The following is a 15,832-nucleotide window of genomic DNA, read 5'->3' as shown; positions in this document are numbered from 1 at the left end:
TGAAGACTACTGATCAGAGTAAGTCTTGTCAAAGCGTAAACAGGATACCCCATCCTGGCCAGGCAACAGAGGGGGTGGAGGGACAGAGGATATTAGTAGTACAACAGTGATTTGTTTGGACATATACTGTTCTGGTAGGTTAACTACACAACTCCACCACATTTCTCATTAGATCACTGTTGCAGTAATCTTTGCATATAGGATGACTGTCAAAGCTCAAGGACAGAGGCAGAGTACATGGAGTAGGGTCAGAGCCCAGAATGCCCTGAAGACAGCTCTAGTGTAGACTGCTCTGGCTCCGGAAAAAAAACATCCATCTTTGTTTAGTAAATGTGTTAACTCAGGACCAAGTAGCTGCTTCCAAAAGGTATCTAGAGTCCACGCCCTTTCAGAAAGCCCCGGAACTTCCAACTGCTCTAGCAGAATGAGCCTTGGCGTTCTTAGGAGGATTTTGCCATGGTTTGACTAGAAGGGCTGAATGGAAAGGCTAGGCCATCTACAAGTGGTCTGTTTAGAAACTGGCTGCCCCTTTTTCTCACCATCACAAGATACAGAAATGTGATTAGTTTCATAGTTTCATAGTATAGTACAAGGCTATCTGCCCTGGGGCATTTGTAAGCCTAGCCATAGTGATGTGGCTTTTGCCACCCCATGAAATGGTACAAAAAATGTACAGAATAAATTTAGAATACTGTGCCTCTAAGGTCCCCTTATATAATAGAATTAGTTTACTGTGCCCCTGTCTAGCAGTGACACAGATGTGACCCCTGGGGTAAACTTACTATCTCCCATCCACTCATCAAGATTTCTCTTGAAGAGAGTCAGTGAGGGGCTCTGCCTATCTGAACTGGGATCTTGTTCCAAAGCATGGGAAGCCTCTGGGTTATGAATCTATCCCTCCAGCATGTCCTATTCATACTTGTGCTGAGGTTTAAGTCTTTAGCTCTTGTGGTCCTGATGGATTTGGATTTTTTGAGGTGGAGCATGTCCATCAGATCCTGATTGGACATGGCCTTGTACGTCAGGCAGAGATCACCTCTGAGCAGGCGGTATGCTACTGAATAGAGCTGAAGTTTCTTTAGTCTGGCAGAATAAGACATATGTTGGAGACCCTTGATCCTCTTGGTGAGGTACTTTTGTGGTCTCTCCAGCTGTTGCAAATGCCGGGTGAGGTACATACCAAATGGGGTATTGTACTCAATCATGGGTCTAATGAGGGAGGAATATAGGGGTACAATGACATCCTTGGATCTGGATGTGAATCCCTTCATGATGAGGTGTGCAAGGTAGAATGTTTTTCTAACCACTATGGCAACGTGGGTGTCAAATGAGAGGTCGCTGTCGACTTGGGTCCCTAGGTCTCTGATTACTTTTTCCGTACTCAGTGGGTTGCTGTCTATGTGATAATTTGTGGGTACTTTGTTTTTCCCAAAGGGGATGACTATACATTTTTTGGCATTTAGTTTAAGGCCGTGGCTCCGGCACCAGTTGTCCATTTCTGTGAGGCCTTTTTGTAGGATGTGTGTGTCTGCTGGTGTATCGACTATGGCGCCTAGTTTGCAGTCATCTGCAAACTTTGTCAGCCACAGCCCTCCCATGTTTGCTTTAACATCTGAGAAATAAATGCCGAACAAGAGGGGTCCCAGGACAGATCCCTGTGGGACACCACTTGTGACTGGCTTTGAGTCTGATATTGCTCCAGCGATTTTAACTTTATGGGTTCTGTCCTTTAGCCAGTTTGCAACCCATCTAGTGACATAAGGGTTTACTTTTAAGCTGTTGAGCTTATCTATGATGCCTAAGTGGGGTATTGTGTCGAAGGCCTTAGCCAAGTCCAGGTATGCTGTATGGACTGCTCTGCCCTCATCAATGGCTCTAGTGACTGTTTCGAAAAAGTCAACCAGGTTTAAAAGGCAGGATCTGCCCTTTACAAAGCCGAACTGGGTGGGGTCAAGTGTCTGTAGGTCCCCTATGTCTCTGTTTATGAGTTCCATAATGATTCTTTCCATAGCTTTGCAGACCAGGCTGGTTAAGCTTACGGGGCAGTAGTTTCCAGGGTCTGTAGAGGCACCCCCCTTGTGGAGTGGGACCACTGTTGCTGTACGCCAGTGTTCAGGTACATATCACGAAGTAAGGCTAAGGTTAAATAGCATTTTTATGTGTGGGTTTAGCTCCTCTTGGAGTTCACGTAACACGCAACCCGGGATACCGTCAGGTCCCATTGATGCTGTGTTTTTGCTTTGTTTAGGGCGGTTCTCACTTGGACATCTGAGATGACAGGAGATTACATTCAGCTGGGATAAGTATTTCTTCTTTTGGGGGTGAAGGAGGGAGAAATTTGCACTGAACCTGTCAGCCAGAATGTTGGCAATATCTGTGGGTTCAGTGTATTTTTGTTGTTGTGAACCAACTCTGAGCATATCTGAGGGTTTCCCAGGTTTCTAACATAGCTGAAGAAGGCTTTGTGGTTATCTTTAGTGTCCTTAGCGATTTTTCTCTCAAAGTTGGCCTTGGATGTTTTATGAGAGAACATAGTTTTCTGCTAATGTTGATCAGAGATGTCTTCCCTTCATGGGATTTTGCTCTGACATGCAGTAGCTTCCTTCTTTGTTATACAATTTGTTTATGGCTGAGGTCCACCAGACAGGACGCTTACCTTTGGTGGAGAGGGACTTGGATTTGCATGATCCATGCATTCTTGGAGATGTCCATAGAAAGCATTTGTGAAGGATTCGGCATTGTGGGATGTGGTATCCACTGGCACAGTGGGCTTAAAGGATACCATCTCAGTCTTAAGAAGAGTGAAGTCTGCTTTTGAGAAGTTTTTCACTGTGGTCTTTTGTGCTGGGGGTGGAGGTGGGATATGTATATCCAGGGTGATTAGTTTGTGGTCAGATCTCACTAGTGAGGGGTATACTTCGTGTCGAGCATTTTGTCCCCATGTTTGTGATGATCAGGTCTAGTATATTATCTCCCTAGTGGGAGAGGTGACTAGTTGTTCCAGTGCATTTGAATTTATGAATTCCAGGAACCTTTGGGCTAGGGTATTAGGGCTAGAATAATGTACCCAATCTATGTTTGGGTAGTTGAAGTCTCCCAGTATGATGGTATTTTGTGATACATTCATATCCTCCAATGTCTTCAGGAAGGCTGAGTGGGGTTCTTGAGATTGGGAGGTGGTCTGTAACATGCTGCCAGTTGTATAGCAGTTTTGCCTATGGTTAGTTGCACCTGTATGGTCTCTGATGCTTCATGTGTTGCTACTAACCTGGAGGTGTGGGTGTCCTTGATGAATATGGACACTCCCCCTCCCTTTGTGGTTTGGCCCGGGTTTTGGGGCGAAAAGCATGATACGAGGTATAGCCTGGTAGCTGGGGTGCTCTCAGGAGCCTTGAACCAGGTTTCAGTTACTGCACAGACGTCGATGTTCTCCATGCTGAGGAGTGCATCAAGTGCCTGCATCTTGAGATTTAGACTTCTGGCGTTGAGCAGAATTACCCTTAGTTTTTTTCCATTTTTGTTTTCTAAGGAGGTGGGTTTGTCTTTTGAGCCTTGCCTAAAAAAGGCACTATGGGGGTGGCAAGAGCCTTAGCCAATATCTGGAAGCCCAGTGGTGACAGGTGTAAGCCATCCCTTGCGATGCAGCGTGGCTTGTCCAACATGTCATCCCAGGCAGACAGACATTGGATCCCCTTAGAATGACACCAGTACTTGAGCCAATTGTTAAAGCTGATCAACTTGTCTTTGTATTGTGGTATCATTCTTGGTGAGGGCAAGATGCTGCTCAGGCTCAGGGTCATACCAGCCTGGGCTACATAATCGGAGAGCTCCTCTATGTCTCTTTTCATGTAGTCCAGGGAGGTACGTCTCAGGTCATTCACACCAGCATGGACAATGACAGAGTCATATTTGTACTTGCTTTGGAGTGACTTGAGTGCGTGTGTTATGTGGTGGATCCTAGCTCCCGATAGACAGTTCACAGTCACCTTCTCCTTGTTCAGCTTGGTCAGCAGGATATCAGTGTGTCTGACTATAGAGTCACCTATTACTAGTGTATCAGGCAAGGTGTTTGGCCTTAAGGGCTGTGATTGGTTGACACACTGATTTATTGAAGTATGTGTTGCATGTGTTTTGTTTTGAGGTGGTGGATTTTTGGATGTCTGCTTTGGGAGCCTCTGTTGTTTTGGTAAGTTTTTTATTAGAGCCTCCAAGTATGTCTTTGTGTTTTTATGTGTTTGGTTTGCAGTTGTGGTAGGTCTATGTGGGACTGGGATTGTTGTGTGTGTGGTTGCCATCTCCTCCTGTATGGTCATGCCAGCCCTGAGTTGAGAGAGTTCAGCCTCCAGTTTGGCTATATAGTTGCATCTCTCACATGTATTTGTGTTTGTTGGGAGGAGGAGAGGGTTGTCTGTGTACATGAGACAATTGTAGCATTGTCTCAAGATACCCAGATTGACCAGCTGAATTGGAGACGACACCAGTAATCTACCACTCGACATGCTAGAACAGTATAAGGGAGTGCTGTACCTTTAAGGGAAGTGGATATTCACAGGGGTGGTAAGTAGATGTAGTGCTTTACTTAGTACGAGAGTGCTTACTTAGTAGAGAAGTATTGAGAACAAGTGCTAGGCTTATAATATAGTGAGTAGTCTGGTTATACTAAGAGTAGAGCTTCCTTAAGGGAAAATTTGAAGAGCAGACTTGGCGGAGCCAGAAAAAGTTTAACCTTGTTTAACCGGCGCTGCGCTATGTGCACAACCGCGCAAAGCCGTGCAAATGCGGATTTTAAACAGTGAACTACAAAAGAGCTAGAAATGTTCCAAAACAACCAATTACTACAGCTTCTTGTGCTGAGGTCACTTCCTACAGGCACAGGTAGGCTGCTCAAGGCTCCCCACTCCCACTGGTGAGCAAAGAAACTTCCTTCTATCCAAGTAAGGTAATGGACAACACAGGAAGTACACCACAGCCCAGAATACAGCAATGCCTGTAAACTGGTCTAAACTAGTCGAGGAGAGGCGGGAAAACAAGGATTACTTTTTTGGGGTTTTTTTGTTTTTTGGTAGAAACACACAGAAAATGCAGAAACAGTGATAAATTAGTTACACAGGCTAGCACACTTTAGTGGGCAACCTCCACAGTTAAATTAAACAAACAACAAACAAACTTTCGATCAAATTCAACTAAAATGTAACTTTAAGTGCAGATTTTAAAATAATGCAGCAAACAGTTAAAAAACAGTTCAAGCTAGTTCAGGGTAAGCTACAGAAGCTATTCCAAGTGAAAAAAGCAAAGATACTTAAATCCAGAAAGTAGTCACTTTTCTGAGTTCCCTGCTGCTAGGACCACTCTGCAGAACCACGAGGAGCTTGTCTGAGCAGTATAGCCAGAAAAAAATGCCCAGAGGCGGATTTTAAACAGTGAACTACAAAAGAGCTAGAAATGGTCCAAAACAACCAATTACTACAGCTTCTTGTGCTGAGGTCACTTCCTACAGGGACAGGTAGGCTGCTCAAGGCTCCCCACTCCCACTGGTGAGCAAAGAAACTTCCTTCTATCCAAGTAAGGTAATGGACAACACAGGAAGTATACCACAGCCCAGAATACAGCAATGCCTGTAAACTGGTCTAAACTAGTCGAGGAGAGGCGGGAAAACAAGGATTATTTTTTTGTTTTTTTGTTTTTTTGGTAGAAACACACAGAAAATGCAGAAACAGTGATAAATTAGTTACACAGGCTAGCACACTTTAGTGGGCAGCCTCCACAGTTAAATTAAACAAACAACAAACAAACTTTCGATCAAATTCGACTAAAATGTAACTTTAAGTGCAGATTTTAAAATAATGCAGCAAACAGTTATAAAACAAAAACTCTCTATTTTTTTTCAAATAATATCTCAACTTTCTGTGTACATCCAGGAAATGAAATATTTCTAACTTTGTTTTGTGGATCAGGAGAGAAAACAGGGAAGTGGATAGTTTGATTAAAAGAGGGACTACCCATAGGCATAAAGGAAGCATTGTTTCTCAGACTTACCCTGTCTTTGTGAAAGACCAAAAATATTGAATAGACATAAGAATGTATAATTCAATAACACATCTATCAGAAGATAAAGCTATCAGCAAGGCAATCTTCCAGGTTAGAAATTTTAGAAAAGAGCTGGCTGCAGGTTCAAAGGGGGGGTTGAGTTAGTTTTTCCAAAACAAAACTTTCTTGGTGGTCAGAGATACTACCCCACCCCCGAAGAACTACTTTACTTGATATAAACAGGAAAGGGGAGGACCCAGTGGCAGACATGCTGAAATTACTAAAAAGATGTATCTTTACTGAAGTGTAAGTAATTATGGAATTGAACAACTCACAGGTACTGAAGAACCAGAGGAACCCCTGCTTGAATTGGGTCGTGTCTTCTGCTTTGGCACCAACAAGAAAATCTTTTCCATTTGGCTAAATAATATTTCCTATTAGCAGGTTTTCTTACATCCTTCAATACCTGTTGCACATCCACAAAATACAATGCCTAAAGAGACTCCAAAACCTTTGTTCTCTCCTTTGTTTTTTTGATCAGAATAGAAAACAGGAAACTAGATAGTTTGATTATGAGAGATACTACTTAGGCGTAAAGAAAGCATTGGTTCTCACACTCAGCTTGCCTTTGTTATCATATTTTGGATATTGGGATAAATCAGAGATCCCTTACCCTGTGAGAGTAAGTACTCTGAGTGGAAGTTTCTAGTAACTGCCCTTGCCCAGCTGAATGAGAAAGGAGAATCAGTGTAATGACAAGTCTGCAAAGGGGGCATGATCTTGTTCCTCCCTGTTTATGAATGTACCACATTACAGTTTGGGTTGTTTGTTATCAGTAATAGAGGGCCTGGGACCAAAGTTGATTAGAGCTTTCACTGCATTAATAAGAACCTTAATTTCTTTCAGGTTGATGTGTTTGTGTCTGTGTTGGGGTTCTTAGATTAATTGTACCTTGACACCCTGAGAAACAACACTCTAAGTGTGAGGCATCTGTAGCCACAATCAGGCTGGGAGGGCAGAAAGGGACCCCTGTGTTGGATAAGTTGAGAAGTGGAATTGGGAAGGATAGAGGGTAAGATTGTTAAGCCCAAAGTGATTTGATAAACCACTGGATTTTTTCTCATGTGAAGTCTGGCATGTGAAATCATAAGGATAGAAGAGTCCATGAAACCTTGAAATCACAGAAAGTCTCTTGCAGTGAACATTTTCTAAAGATAGAGATTGAGGAATGGTGAACATGAATTTGTCTCTACTTAAGAAAGAAATACAGTAATTAGGGACATGTCTAGAAGACATAACAGAAAGAAAAAACAGTATGAGTTGGAACTGGAAATTATATTTTACGTTCATGGTGAAACCCAAACTGTAGAAAAGATTTACAGTGAACTATAAAGTTAACCATAAACAAACAAAAACACTCCAAATGTCTAGATGACTACCAAAATGATAAATTAGGCAAATCCACAAAAATGCAAGCAGGAACTCAAACATCAGAACAATTTAATAACAAAATCAGCAGATGAAATGCAGGTGAAAAGACAGCAAAGCTTTTGAGTTAACAATAACTCTTTCTTAATGTTAAATACAAAGCAGTGATTCTGCCACAGATAATTTATATTAAAAGCCAGCATATCAAAAGTGTTATGAAAGTCACTTGACAATTAAACAATTACATAACAATTTAAAATAGCACTGTTAACAGCCTGGTAAAATGCAAAAACTTTGATAACATAACAAAATTAAATCATAAATATTCTCTTTTAAGTTTTAAAATATGCTTAATACTGTTAACATTCAGCCCCGGTGGCATCAGCCCAAAAAAAATGTATCTATCTATATCCAGTTATTTCTGTCTTAGTAGTCAAATCTCTCCTCGTATATTGGTATAAACCATCTGAATAACTCCAAACTTGCATTTAAGGTCTTTACCCATAGAGGCAATGTGTCTACTTAGGGCATTACTATCAATCCCTCTTTGTATCTCAAATAAATTAGACCCTATTCTTTAATTTAATTTTTGATTTGTCTTGCCAATATAAAAGTTATCACATTTAACACAATTAGCAAGATAGATAATATTATCTGTAGAACATATGGCAAAGGCATTAAAAGTAAATAATTGTTTTGTAATAGGGTGTATAAAGGTAGTGTCTACATTGATTTCATTACAGTGAACACAAGTATGACAAGGAATGGTACCTTTTCCATTTATCTTGTGAGTACATGGTTTATCAAAAGCTAGATCCTTATAGCAACATTTTTGTTTCAGATTTCTCTCTCTCTTAAAGGTAAACATGGTAGGTCACCAACAATATCTTTAACTTCAGGATTAAATTGTAATATAATAAAAAAAAAAAACATGTAGCAAAGGTAGTAGACTCTTTTTACTTCACCACAAAATCATCTGGTACCTCAGCCTCATGCCTTCAAGGATACATACATCCAAATGCATTCTACTTTTATATCAGGTGAAACCATCAATCAATTAACTAATAAACTACCTAAACACTTTAATATAAAATATAAATCTCCCATTGCCCTAAACCTAATAAAGTGACCCACACATATTCTTTAAATACATTTTCCTATTTTAACTATTATTATATTTTTAAATACAGACATTATAACATTTTTAACATTTTATAATACAAAAATTTTGTACAAAATATAACACATCTTAAACATTTACTTAAATATGTACTTAAATATAATCTACCTCTAAATTTAACCCTCTTGGTGTCAAAGTGTCATAATTTAGAATCAATTTACTTTCAAACACATTTAACTTTTGCTTCAACTCACAACTCTTTGCTTGGAAAGGTCTTGCCAAAACACTAAAGAAAAAAGTGCAGTCATCTCCCCCATGTGCTTTACAAAAATGATCTGCCACAGGGCTCCTATAATTCTTGTTTCGAATATCACCCAAATGTTCTACAATTCTAACCTTAACACCTCTTTTAGTTTGACCTATGTACCATTTTGTTTTTTCACATCCACATCCTATAGCATACACTACTCCACATGAATTACAAGTAAACCTATCTTTGCTTGAAAATTTCCTATTACTTATTAGACCTCCTGAAATGTTTCTAATTTTATGACAAACTTTGCATTTTCCACAAGAAAATGAGCCCATGACTAATTCACTCGATGCAAACAAAGGCTTATTCAACAATTCCTTAAGGTTAGAGTATCTCCCATATGAAAATTTTACTACACCTGGACATACATCACCAACTACCTCATCTAAACATACCAAACGCCATAAGCCCAAAAGCAGTTCTCTCAATATGGGTAAAAAGGAAGAATATTTAGAAACAAAATAAATGTCATGCCCCAAAAAGTCAGGCTTCAAATCTCAGTTCCTATTCTTACTTATTCCTTGTCCCTTATTATTAACCTGAAACTCTTCATCTGTCTGTACCCTTCTTAAATCATGGTCCAATTTTTCTCTATCTTAACCCCTTAACAACAGTCTCTCCCTTGTTTCCACCAAAAATGAAGTTTTGTATTCTGTTCTTCCTCATAAGTATTATGGGCAATTCGGTTATATTCCCCCAAAGGCAATGAACTAATCAAATGTGAAGGGTGCATGCTTGTTGCAAATAAAAAATTATTTACAGCTGTAGGCTTCCTATATGGCCTGTATTGAATAACCTGATGTTTATCCACATAAAATTCAACATCCAAAAATTGTAAAACAGAATTACCAAAACATGTGGAAAACTTGATGCTATGTGCATTACAATTCAAGCCTACAATAAATTGCTCAAATTCTATAGGTGAGCCCTTACACAAGAAAAAAGGTCATCAATAAATCTATCATACAACACTACTTGTTTCTTCCAAACTTCAGTGTTATATACAAACAATTTTTTTTGAAATAACCCATATATATCACTGCATAAGTGGGTGCATAAGAAGCACTCATTGCTGTGCACTTTTTCTGCAGGTAGATCTGTTTTTCAAAACTAAAGTAATTATGAGTCAAACAAAACTCTAATAGCCTCACCACAAAACTAGTTTTAGGGCCATCACCCATAATCTCATACACAACCTCCAAACCAAATCTATTGCTAATAGAAGTGTAAAGTGAACTCACATCAACCAACACCCAGTAATAATCTTTTTCCCAACGATTTTTACTTACTTTTTCACAGAGTTCCTGAGTATTCTTAATATGAGAAGGAACTCTATTCAGATACCCTTTCAGCACAGAATCCCAAAGAATTCCTACATCGCTCACAAAAGAATGTGCTCCAGACACTATTGGCCTACCTGGAGGGTTAGCAATATATTTATGTATTTCAGGTATAACAAAAATAAGGATCAGTAGCATCTTTAACTACCAATTTCTTTACATCTTCCTTAGCAAAAAAACCTAACCTCTCACCTCTTTCAAGTAGTTCCAAAAGTTCTATGGTGTACTCATTTACTGGGTTGTCAGTTAAAAGCACATAATCCTCTTCACATTTCAATAGATCTAATGCCATTTTCTCATATTGTTTTTTTTTACATTACAGTCCAATTTCCACCCTTATCAGCTTGCCTAAACACCAAATCCTTTAAACAACCTCTAAGTCTGGTTAACTCTAACCACTCAAACTTAGTCAAATTGTAAGATTTTTTAACTGTCAAAAATTTGCTATACTCAAGTTCAACCTTTTTAAGTAGAACTTGTTCAAAAATAGTGACAGCTAAACATTTAGGAGGAACAAAGTGACTGGGAGAAACTAAAGGGGGTAAATTGAACCTACATCATAGTTACCACATTTAGGCCTGTCATCATTAGCTTCACATTCGCCTTCCAACCCCTCAAGATAGTCATAGTCATAAATAGAAACATTCATTAAAGAATCAGTTTCCTCATCAAAACTTACATCATTCACATCATACTTCTTTCTTTACTAAGCTTGTCAAAATATACTCTCAAATTCAGCTTTCTACAAAATTTTTTGATGTCCATTAAAATTTCAGCCAGAGCGGGGAACTTAGTTGGAACAAATTTCGTCCCCCTACTCAGCAAACTAACCATATCTTTAGTTAAATGAACATCACATAAATTAATTTTTAAACTGTCATGAGAAACATTCATTTCAGGAAGTTCAACAAATCTAGGTCCATTGGCATTGCTTGAGCTGTTAGAAAAACAATTATTAACATGTGCAGCACTAGTATTTACAACTTCAGTACAATCAATTATGCTAGCACTTCTTGAGCTAGTATTCATATTTAAATTCACTACATTATTCAAAACCGGCTCAATAATATTACCATACTCCATTAAACTATCACAGTCATTCAGCTCAATGCATTTGCCAGCTATATTCAAAACAAAGTCACCTTTACGTTCAATATTTTCTGCCTCTCGGACGATTCTTCATTCCCTTTCGCTGATTGCCTTAACCCGACACCTCTCCATCCACCCCATAAATTTGAGGAAGTTTCAGCTCCTGACGACCCTATATTTTCAAATGAAATGCTCTTCTTTGACAGCGTTTCAGCTGACGACCATGACAACTCTCCGGAGTTGGACTTCCTGCTTCCTGACCTGTTGTTACTGCGACGTTGTACTCGTTGTGCTCGCTGCTAAAAAAAAATGGTTCTGCTATCAAAATCCCTCATATCACGAACCACGTTTCTTTGCTTTCTGGCCCACACTTCCGACTGAGCTTTACTTAGTCAGACCATTATTTCACCCATCCTGCTGACAAAAACTCCATTATCAGAGTCAGTTTTCAGTTTGTGTTGTAAATTGACGATCTGTTACTGCAGCTTTGCACAGGTGCGTGCATTTCTTTTAATTAACACACAAATCCATTCTAATGAACACTGCAATGAAGCCTTCCTCCATTCCTCCTGAAGATCTTGTTCCTCGTCGGTGAAGTCCCAGACAGGCAATTTGCCAATCCTGAGTCCACGAGGAACAATCTTCAATTCCACATATTTTTCAAGTAACTTAGTATTAAAAAATAAGTTGATTTCCTTTGTCATCAAGCACTGTAGCTCATCAAACTGAGCGCAATTGTCCATAACTTCAGGAGCAAACCAAGGATCACAGCCTGCAAGCCTGGCTTCTCTTTCTCTAACCAGGTCAGCAAACAACAAATTATCTGCAGCCAACAGGACCCAACTGGCCCCTGATATACCCTCTACTTGAGACAGTGACATTACAAAAACTCTTTATTTCAAAAAAATTATAAAAAAACACGCATAGCAAAGGTAGTAGACTCTTTTTACTTCACCACAAAATCATCTGGTACCTTGGCTTCTTGGCTTCAAGGATACATACATCCAAATGCATTTTACTTTTATATCAGGTGAAACCATCAATTGATCAATCAATTAACTAATAAACTACCTAAACACTTTAATATAAAATATAAATCTCCCATTGCCTTAAACCTAATAAAGTGACCTACACATTCTTTAAATGCATTTTCCTATTTTAACTATGAAATGCAGGTGAAAAGGCAGCAAAGCTTTTGTGTTAACAATAACTCTTTCTTAATGTTAAATACAAAGTAATGATTCTGCCACAGATAATTTATATTAAAAGCCAGCATATCAAAAGTGTTATGCAAGTCACTTGACAATTAAACAATTACATAACAATTAAAAATAGTACTGTTAGCAGCCTGGTAAAATGCAAAACAAATACATTAAAAACATTGATAACATAACAAAATTAAATCATAAATATTCCTTTTTAAGTTTTAAAATACATTTAATACTGTTAACATTCAGCCCCAGTGGCGTCAGCCCTAAAAAAATGTATCTATCTATCTATATTCAGTTATTTCTGTCTTAGTAATCAAATCTCCCCTCGTATATTGATATAAACCATCTGAATAACTCTAAACTTGCATTTATGGTCTTGGTCTTTACCCATAGAGGTAATGTGTCTACTTAGGGCATTACTATCAATCCCTCTCGGTATCTCAAATAAATTAGACCATATTCTTTAATTTAATTTTTGATTTGTCTTGCCAATGTAAAAGTTATCACATTTAACACAATTAGCAAGATAGATAATATTATCTGTAGAACATGTGGCAAAGGCATTAACAGTAAATATTTGTTTTGTAATAGGGTGTATAAAGGTAATGTCTACGTTGATTTCATTACAGTGAACACAATTATGACAAGGAATGGTACCTTTTCTATTTATTTTGTGAGTACATGGCTTATCAAAAGCTAGATCCTTATAGCATAATTTTTGTTTCAGATTTCTCTCTCTCTTAAAGGTAAATGAGGTAGGTCACCAACAATATTTTTAACTTCAGGATTAGATTGTAATATAGCCCAGTTATTCTGTATCACCATCTTAATCAATGGGGTATGCCTATTATATTTAGTAATATAACTTAATGATTTATTAGTCCACTTTTCCCTCATAGTTATATTATTTCTATTGGAAAAGAATGGTTTACCATGATTATCACGCTTAGTAAGAGTTAAATGTATAGTTTCATTAATTAATGTAACATCATAACCCCTAAGTGGGAAATCTTTGGACATATTAAGCATTTCTGATACAAATTTCTCTTCTTTGGTGTTAAGCCTGCTAGCTCAAAGAAACTGACTTTTTACCACCCTTCTGTAGACATGCCTAGGGTGCATACTATTATAATGCAAAAATGCAGTCATCTGAACTTTTTTTCTATGTATAGTGATATTAATCTTCCCTTCATTATCACAGTTATATCCAAAACGTCTATTTTTTCATCAAAATATTTCAAATAAAAAATAAGAAAATTAGTTGTGTTCTGCAATTCAGTAACAGCATACAAGTCATCCACACTACCAGTCTATATCAAAAAATATCATCAACAAAACGTAATAACGTAAATGTTGGTTTCTAGGAAAGTGACATAAGGAAAACATTGCAAGCATTATCACTAGTTTAAAATGTTTTCCATCTTATTAAGATTCCATCCCCTTAGTCTGTATAGTTATAGAGGTCTTACTTTTTTAAGGATATAAACAGGATCAAGGTATTTCACGGAAGAGCAACAAAATAGGTTCATGATTGTTACAAAGGCAAACTAAATGTTAGACTTATAGTTCAGGAGGAAGGCAGATGAGACAATGTATCAACTTCTTTGTAACCAAGAAGACTCCATTTAGAGGCCAGCTGGTTCCCTTTTTTGAAAAAACCTTGGAAGAGAACAGGACACAATTTAAAGATAAAGTGAATGACTCTGGGGGTAGAATAATATATTTTTTACATAAATGCAGAGCATCGCTGGAAAACCTTTTCAGAAAAGGCATAAAAGTAAAGGAACAGCAGTAATAATGCATGGGACACACATAAGAAATAACATGATGGATGGAAATACAAGATGTAGTTAAGTATAATCTACAGCTTATGAAAAAGATTGGAAAATTGGAAATGTGGGCAAAGCTGTGTTTAGCTATCATCAAAATTCATGATTTGGGATGAGGTAGAATTGACTGCCAAGATGGAACCACCTTTTACTATGGCTGCATGCTACAAGGCAATTAAAGCTATTAATTTTCACTATAGCTGTCCTCTGCATTTCTACTTTCCACTTAGGCAACTAACTTGTACCTGTCATTAGTTGTTGGTGTATCAGACTTACAGATCTACCTGGAAGCATATCTCTCAACCTTTAAGCACAAGAAATCTGGACAAAGCCTAAAATAATAAAGGCCCAAAAATAGAAACAAATTTTAAATATTGCTCTTCGAATCTTAGAAAGTTGCTAGAATAATAGGCTTTGTGTTAGCATGCATTTTCTAAAGCATATAAAGTCTGAAACTCGAATGTGTGCCATTATTTAAGGACTTCAATCTTATTGCCAGATAACCAAACATTTTATGAAGAAAAGACAAAAAAAAAATAAAAATCTAGACAGTCTGCAAAAATCTGGACAGTTCAGAGATATGTCTGGAAGAGCTAATAGCTGTAACAGGACAGAGCACATTGGACCATTGTAGTTATATTCTAACAGCCTCACTACTGGTCTACATGAAGGACACCCTTTTGTCTCCTTACCCAAGACAAAGCTGAATGCATTCAAACAACTAGTACGCAGACCTTGGCAAACACTTCAGAAATCAAAGAGTAGATGTTTTCCAGGAAAGTGGATATTGGATAAAACTGCATTTATTGAATGTGCTACCTATCTACAAGTCAAGCAATCACATAAAGTGTAGGACTCATTCAGAGACAACATGAGTACAATGTATTAAATTCAGTAGAAACTGGCCCATGTAGAAAACAGGCAGAGGTGGAACAATCTACACATTACTGCACTAAAGAAATCACCAGGCATTCCAGTGTGACAACATTTTACAAAAAGCCAACTCAAACGTTTTACTGTTATCTGTGTTTAATTATGAAAACTCACATAGGATGCTCAGTTCATGGACTGCTACCTGGCCCATTACAGATCTTACAACTTGTAATATTAGAATAACTAAACTTTGCTGACAAACTGAAAATGTTGAATTTAATTCAAGGAGACAAATCATCTGCATTAAGGGTGTTTTCAAGTCAGGTTATATCAAGACTTCTTGGCTTTGCTGACAGTAAACAAAAGCTCTTTCCTAGTGTGAAGCATGTAAGTTACAAAACCTTCCTTTCCCACTGTTTATTATCTTGGCTCACTATCTAAAATGGAAGAGTGCCCCACACCATTCTATGACTCCCAATACAGCACTACTGTTACTTCAAAGCAGTGAGATAGACACTATATTTTCAAAAACAATATTCTTTTACTCTACCTCAGTGCCTGTTGAACACCCCAGTGTAGTTGCAGGCCCTAGAAAGTTTGCT

At 38.1% G+C, this 15,832-nt stretch overlaps 1 protein-coding gene across 31 annotated transcripts in view; it reads right to left on the bottom strand.

Annotated features, from left to right (window-relative positions):
• Window positions 1-15,832, bottom strand: part of ANK2 (ankyrin 2) — a 3,034,032-nt gene that overhangs the window by 157,107 nt on the left and 2,861,093 nt on the right. The window lies entirely within an intron of this gene.

The sequence above is a fragment of the Protopterus annectens genome, chromosome 2.part0 (genome assembly GCF_019279795.1).
Source record: "Protopterus annectens isolate FY-2018-M chromosome 2.part0, PAN1.0, whole genome shotgun sequence".
Lineage (NCBI taxonomy): Eukaryota > Metazoa > Chordata > Ceratodontiformes > Protopteridae > Protopterus > Protopterus annectens.
The sequence above is the reverse complement of the archived record's forward strand: the minus strand, read 5'-3'. Positions and strand labels throughout refer to the sequence as shown.